The sequence below is a fragment of the Myodes glareolus genome, chromosome 26, assembly GCF_982192425.1.
Source record: "Myodes glareolus chromosome 26, mMyoGla1.1, whole genome shotgun sequence".
Classification (NCBI taxonomy): domain Eukaryota; kingdom Metazoa; phylum Chordata; class Mammalia; order Rodentia; family Cricetidae; genus Myodes; species Myodes glareolus.
The window spans coordinates 2441374-2449220 of NC_142051.1; the positions used below are offsets into that span (position 1 = coordinate 2441374).

General features: G+C 43.1%; 1 long non-coding RNA gene across 1 annotated transcript; it reads right to left on the reverse strand.

Moving 5' to 3' along the window:
* Positions 1-3178: 3178 nt before the first annotated feature.
* LOC125389903 (uncharacterized) lies at positions 3179-7847 on the reverse strand. The gene is made up of 2 exons (XR_007228563.3): positions 7460-7847; positions 3179-7352 (listed from the first exon to the last, which is right to left on the reverse strand). It is a non-coding gene; the product is annotated as an uncharacterized LOC125389903 (long non-coding RNA).

A 7847-nucleotide genomic window follows, 5' to 3' on the forward strand; every position in this document is an offset into this window, starting at 1 on the left:
AAGACAGTGGAGGAGAATAATGGGTGAAAAATGTGTATTGTTTCTTAAAAGCTTTGATTCAAGTATGGAAGTAATAAAACATTGCTTTAAAATTCTAATTTAAAGATCACACCCATTTTGTTAAAACCTTCCAACCTTAGGCCTGTCTCTAGATTAATATGTTGCCAGTTTTTTATGAGTATCTGGAGTTCTTTGCTCTTTTGCATGTGTGCCTATGGCATATATGTGTGTATCTTTGTATGGAAGGGTGTCATTGGGGGCACACAAAAGAAATTGTTGCTGCCTCTTCCAGATCGGCTTTTATGATGCAGCTAGAGGTGACAGCCCTTTTCTCTGGGGTGCTATTGGTCAAAGAGAGAAATGATTACCCACTCCCCCAGGGGATTGTGTATGGAGTATGTTGGGTAGATAGCAAGTAGACACAGAGATACACAGAGGCCTTGGGGACTCCCTCTGATGCAATGTGAGCCCTACAACATCTCTGAATGATAGAGTGAGTAAGCCTCCATCTAGTCCAGCTTCCTGCTTAGCATCCTTCCAGCATCCCACGCTTCTCTCCCCCTCCTTCTCATAAAAGCATGTTTCAATAAAGGCTCTGACAAGAATCACCACCTTAACCTCTGCTCTGTGGAACAAACCAAAAATTGTTTCTATATATCCAAAACATGGGCATTGCACAGATACTTCAATAGTGTGTGTGTGTGTGTGTGTGTGTGTGTGTGTGTGTGAAACTTACTGAGCCCCTTTGGTGTTGCTTATATGAATATATGTTTTGGGCTGACCCTTTGGGATTGAACAATCTATCAGACTGATTCTACCTCTGTAGAATTGATTGCCTGTTGCTCTTCATGTAGGGATGGAGCCTTATAAGATTCGGCCCCCTACACACACAGTAGCATGGAGACTGGTGTCGTTATGCCAGTCATTCCGGAACCATATTGTTGAGAGTCCATAGGTAGACACTGTGGAGCAGTAAGTGCCCTGGTCCTCTGGCTTTCATATTCTTTCTACCCCTGTAGTAGATGTACCAATTGGAGTTTGGCACCTCACCATCACTTCTTCTGTACATTTCGACCAGATGCAAATCTTTACAGTCGCCTCGATCCGCTTCAAAAAGAAACTTCTTTGTTGAGAGGTTAGAGCTACACATATCTATGGGAATACAGTAGGTTTAGCAAAAGGGCAGTAGTATATACCCCATATCACACAGGCAGTAATGTTCCTCCACAGGCCATAACAAAAACCCCAGTGTTAGACATAGGAGGCCTCCCTTGAACTGCTGATCAGGATGGTTCAAAAGACTCCCAGACCAATATAGGCTGTTGCCCACCCTGGGCTTCTTCCTAGAACTTGAAGAAAAAATCCTATTGCTGATTATACCACATACTTCAGCCACAGGCTGGGAGGAATCAGGCTGGGACTGACCTGGAAGCCTCTTTTTAAAGGACTGGCCCTCAGAAGGTGTTCTGCAAGCTGCCAAGGGAGAAAAGCAATATTCTTCACTGTGTGTAAAGTCAGAGAACTACATCAATGCTTGTTGTCCCCAATGGTGAAGTGGTGGTGCCATCATTTTGTAGGTAACCAACAGCTGTCTAATTGAACTCAAGGCCCTCTTAATAGGAGGAGATTCCTGCCCAATACTATAAATCCAGTCAACTACACATACCTGAGAGTCATTTCCATGATTAAAAGTGCTTGTAATACTTTGCAAAAATCCCCTTTGGAACTATTATTGAGATTGTAATGAACTCATAATATAATTTGGAAAATTTTCTATCATCAAAAGACTGGATCCTTCCAGTTTTCCACAGTGAGTTGATTTGCCCACGTATCAGATGTGCTGGCCAGTTTTATGTCAACTTGACACAAGCTAAAGTCATCTGAGAGGGGAACCTTGGTTGAGAAAATGTGTCTATGAGATTCAGCTGTAGGACATTTACTTAATTAATGATAGATGGGGGGAGTGCACTATTGTGGGTGGGGCCATCCCTGCACTGATGGTTCTAAAAAAAAAAAGCAGGCTGAGCAAGATGTGGAGAGCAAGCAGCAGGATTTCTGCCCTGCTTAAGTTTCTGTTCTGATTTCCTCTGATGATAACAGTGACATGGAAGTATAAGCCAAATAAACCCTTTCCACCTCAAGCTGCTTTAGTCCTGGTGTTTTATCACAGCAATAGTAATAATACTGACTTAGACACCAGGTTTTCCTGCACAGCTTTTGAGATGCAAAATCTCCATTTCCTCAAGCTTCTCCCGCTTACTAAGTGAATTGCTATATTTACATGATCTAAGGACAAAAATGTAATAATTTTCTTTAGGCTTCAAAATCTCCCCCAGCAGAGCTACAGTCGAGATTTATTTATTTTTTAAAAAAAAATCTCTTAACTGATTGCCCCCACTGCTCCCAGCTGCCATGACTTTTGCTTAAAACATCAGCTTCCTTGTTGTGGTCAAAACACTTCCCTTCAGCAGCTCTTTCTCAGCACAGTAACCACAGGAGACCACCTCCTGCTGGTCAGATAACACCATGCTCTAGAGCCTTTGCTGAGTTTTCATTTTGGTCTTATCATGGCAGTAGTAATTCTAGCGATTAAATTGGCTCTTTCAAATCAGTTCCCGAATCCAGACTTCCCTCACTCTAACTTCAGACTGGCCTACCCAACTCTCCACTGACTCTCTCAAAGTGCCTTGAACTTAGCATGGTCAAATACAACCGTGTATTTCCATGCTTACCCTAAGTTTACTCTTCCAGTGGTCCTCTCCGTCTCGGTAAAGGACATCATTGTTTTTACATTATCTCAGGTAGAATGTAATCATTCTCTTTAGATGTCAACTTCAGCTCTTCACACTTTCAAACAGGTGCTATACGGTCAAGATGCATTTTAAAAAATGACCTAATCACTGTTTATCCCACGGCTCCAGCATCTGTGCTCCAATCACTGTTTATCCCATGCTCCAACACTGATGATCTAATCACTGTTTATCCCACGGCTCCAGCACCTGTAATCTTTTTCTTGCCTTTATTACAGCAGCTTTCTTGTTACTCTTGCCGCTTCTCTGCAGTAACTGGAATGAGACTGCTCTCTGTGAGTCAGACAGTGTAACATGAGGGCCAGCTTGTTGGGGTACCCCACAACCGTCAAATCCCAAAGAGAAAATAAACCACACAGAGATCTCTATAAGGTTATAAACTGATTGGCCCATTAGGTCAGGCTTCTTATTAGTTCTTGTAACTTATATTAATCCATTATCATTATCTATGTTAGCCATAATGGCTCAGTACCTTTCTTAGTGTGACAGCTTACATGTTGCCTCTTCAGTGGTCTGCACAGGAGTGGCAGAGGGAGCTTCCTGTAGTCTCTTTGCTCCACCCCTACTTCCTGTCTGACTTTCCCACCTATACTGCCTGCCTGGCCAATCAGCGTTTTATTAAAATATGATTGACAGAATACAGACAATTCTCCTACACCATTTCCCTCTTTTTTTTAAAAAAAAAAAAACAAAGGAAAATACCCATAGTCTATTTGTTGGGAATGTGGGTGTAGTATTTCAGGCTACTTCCTGCTGGTTGGGGGCGCTGATGATCTTATGGGGACCTAAAGAAAATTTAGAGTTATAATCAAGTCCTGACTGGAGTATCCTGTGAGTCTTGATCATCTCAGGCAGCAGCTTTGAATCTGTTCTGGATGTAGAACTCTGTCTACATCTGGGCCATCTATTCCTGTCGGAGATTTTTCAGGTGGCCTCCCTTGGTCAAAGGTGATTTTTCTTAACTCTGAATAAATCCAGAGCCTCTCGTTTTCTGTGGAAACAAAAGCAAAAATCTCTTCTCCAAAGTAACATACCTTTTGCCTTCAATTTTGAAGCCAAGGTATTTTCAAAATGCCTATCTTGGATTAATTCTGTAGCATTTATAAGCAAATATTTTTTAGCAACTGTTCCTCCTTCCTCAGCATTTAAATAATTCAAGAGAGCATAATAGCATACAATATCAAGATTCTCTGTTTATTTTCCATCTTTATGCAGCTTTATTTCAACCTCTATTTCTTTTATTTTTACTTTTAACTTTTGGCTTTTTGAGACAGGTTCTCTGTATATATCTTTGTCTTGGAATAACTCTGTAGACCAGGCTGTCCTTGAACTCACAGAGATCTTCCTGTCTCTGCCTCCCCAGTGCTGGGATTTAAGGTGTTTGCTACCACACCATGAACTCACAGAGATCTGTCTGTTTCTGCCTCCCAGGCATTGGGATTAAAGGCATGTGCTACCACACCTTGAAGTCACAGAGGTCAATCTCTACCTCTGTCCCTTGAAGTCACAGAGGTCAATATGCCTCTGCTTCCCAGGCATTGGGATTAAAGGTGTGTACCACCACACCCTATTTCTCCCTTTCTTTCTTTTTTATTTTTAATGACTTTAAATTTTAGCCTGCATATATTTTTAACACACTGTAAACCATTTAGAGGTTTTCTTTGTCTTTGAATCTCTCTTTACTGCATATCTCTCTTTTTCTGACCACGTGAGTCTTTAATGGGTAGGACTAAAGCCTTGGCTTTGACAGTTAGATCCAACCCATTCCTTAGCTTTCCAGTCTCATGGCTGAGATACCAGCCAGAGCTGTGTTCACTGCCACAACTCTATGGCGTTTCAAGGTCCTTGCTAGCAAGCAAGCTGGTAGTATTCTGCTCATAGACCACACTCAGTCAGACTGCCTGCCTAAAAGAGTCAGAGTTTGCCCTGGCAGGACAGCCCAGAAAACTGGCATTTTAAAAAAGCGCAGCTTTTTTCCTGCTACTGCTGAAAACCCAAAAAGCATGCGTTCAGCTTTTCATCAACACCGTTTAAGTGCTTCGCGGCAGGACCTCTTAAAAGAGCTGCAAGGTTTTGCAGCTAAAGCTGAGTCAGGAAGCCTCTCTTAGATAAGAGTGCTTGCTTGCCTCTAACAAGCAGAGCAGACCTGAGAAATTGCTGCTACCAACAAAACATGCTTTACTCTATTCTTTCCCAAGCTTTCTCAGGCTTTCCGTGGATTCAGATATCCACGTGGGCTCCATATGTAACATGAGGGTCGGCTTGTTGGGGTACCCCACAACCGTCAAATCCCAAAGAGAAAATCAACCACACAGAGATCTCTATAAGGTTATAAACTGATTGGCCCATTAGGTCAGGCTTCTTATTAGTCCTTGTAACTTATATTAATCCATTATCATTATCTATGTTAGCCATAATGGCTCAGTACCTTTCTCAGTGTGACAGCTTACATGTTGCCTCTTCAGTGGTCTGCGCAGGAGTGGCAGAGGGAGCTTCCTGCAGTCCCTTTGCTCCACCCCTACTTCCTGTCTGGCTTTCCCACCTATACTGCCTGCCTGGCCAATCAGTTTTTTATTAAAATATGATTGACAGAATACAGACAATTCTCCCACACCAAGACAGCATCAAATATCTGCCTACAAGTGTTCAGTGTGTGTTCACTTGGATCTAAGTAAAATCCCAAGTACTTTCAGTGATCTCTCAGGCTCTTTCATGGGGCTCCTCTGCCCCCCTGATCCTGCCTCTTATGACTAATCTTTCCTGTGCTCCAGACTCAGTACATGAAGGTACTAGCCTCCTCAGGTTATCCGCATGGCCGTTTGTTCCTCATATGGGCACCAAATCCATGCCTGGACTCTTTCTGGGTATCTGTCTATATTCTGATGACTTTCCATGTCATCCATATGTAAAATTATGTCTTATTCCCCCTAGATTAGGGGATGCTGGGAGAACTTGGTGGCCAGGTTAGCTTTGACGTATTAAATAGCCACCTCAGCTCTTTGTCCCAGAGTCGAGTCCTTTCAGAGATCACTCACTAAGAAAGGAGGGAGGACTTCAGAAGCTGCAAAATGAAGAATGAAGAAATGGATTCTCCTTGTAGCCTGCAGAGAAAGACAATGCTACTGATTTTATCTCACTGGTTTTATTCCAGGGAGAACAGTCTGTATCAGACTTCTAACCCATAGAACTATAAGCCAATTAGTTCATAGGATTTTAAAAACATTTTTATTTTCCAAGATTTTATACTAGAGTACTGTACTTACAACAGTTCTACCCCGCACTCTCCCCACTGCAACTACCCCCATGTCCTTCCCAACTCCTTCTCAACTTCACAACACCTTTCTCTTACTGTCACACACACATATGTATGTCTACTACAGCTTGATGAATCTCTTTAGTGTTGTTCATGTGCACATGTGTTTAGGCATGACCACTTGGGAGTGGATAACTTGGGGGGGGGTATTTGGGGTGAAAACTGATTTGATGGCATCTCTTCTTTAAGCCCCATCTAAGTCTGTTTTCTAATGTTGTGATAAAATACTGGCCAAAAGCAATTTGGGAAGGAAAGTCTGTTGAGAGGAGTCAAGGCAGGAACTCAAAAGCAGGTACTGAAGCAGAAGTCATGAAGGAATGATGCTCTTTGTGGCCTATACAGCCTGCTTTCTTATACACCCTAGGATCATCTGCTAAGGGATGGCACCACCCTCAGTGGGTAGGCTACAGACCAATCCGTTGGAGGCATTTTCTTAATTAGGATTCACTCTTCCAAGCTATATCTAGGTTTGTGTCTAGTTTATAAAAACACAGCTGGCAGAAGCCCCATTCTTGCCCATGAACTTGCTTGCTAGTTCTTAGAGAGAGCACCAGCCATGGGCTTCCTCTTGCACCATCACTGCATTTCCTTACCCATCTGCTCCTATGCCCTACACCACATTGTGCTTTGAACACTTCTCCTTGCCTACTGGAGGATGTATCCCACAATGATTGCTTCCTTATACTTCATCATGAGCTATCTAAATAGCAGATTATTTTTGTCAGCATAAAAATATGCTATTTTTTGCTACTATAAAAAAGTTTTATTCCCAATTCTCTTCTATTGGCAGGCTCAATTTAATTGTTCACCTAGTAAGCTAAACCTAGAATAGTTGTTTGTTTTTGTCACCTTTAATTCCCAGCTACAAGGAACTCAACAAACAAATCCACAAATTCTTCTGGAGACCTTGCTCCAACCACAAGTTCAGCTAACCTGTACAGCTTGCACACATCTCGGGAGACAACATTCCAGGTTCACCAATCCTCTGTGGACCTCAGATGACTGCAGCTATTCTCATATAAGATGGGAGAAGGGCCATCTCCTCTTCCTCCATAATTCTCCAAGAAGCAAGTGACTGGTACAATGGGGGAGACTTGTGATTGATCTTATGCAAGGGGATTGCTCATCCCCTTCCCCTGAGAGGCCGCCTTGGTGGATCTGGAAGCTGTTGCTGTGATGGGCTGAAAACATTCCTTCATTGTCATGCTGCATTATGTGATCCCAACCTCCTAGGAATATAATCAAAACAACTTGGGTCACTTTTGTGTTATTTAAGAGCTAGCCTCACATGTTGCCCTTTGATATTGCAACATTAGGCTCAGTAAAATGGCTTTACCTGAATGCTATTTCCTTCGTCCACTTTTTAGCAATCAGAAGACTAGAGGGCTGAACTGGAAGCACAAAGAGAAGACAATGGAGCATCAGTCATGGTGCAGGTGGCAGCAGCCAAAGGACTGATGAAGATCCAGAGTGTGGTCAGGGTGGAAGCATTGGGCAGCTGAGGTGGCCATGACCGTGCAGGGTTGTAGATGTATGGAAGAGGTGAGAGAAAAAGAAAAGGCAAGAAGACAAGGAGGGAGACTGTGTAGGCAGGTGGGAGACAGGTGGGAGGCAGGTGGGAGGCTATGGAGGCAGGTGGGAGGCAGGTGGGAGGCAGATGGGAGGCTATGGAGGCAGGTGGGAGACAGGTGGGAGGCAGGTGGGAAGCTATGGAGGCAGGTGGG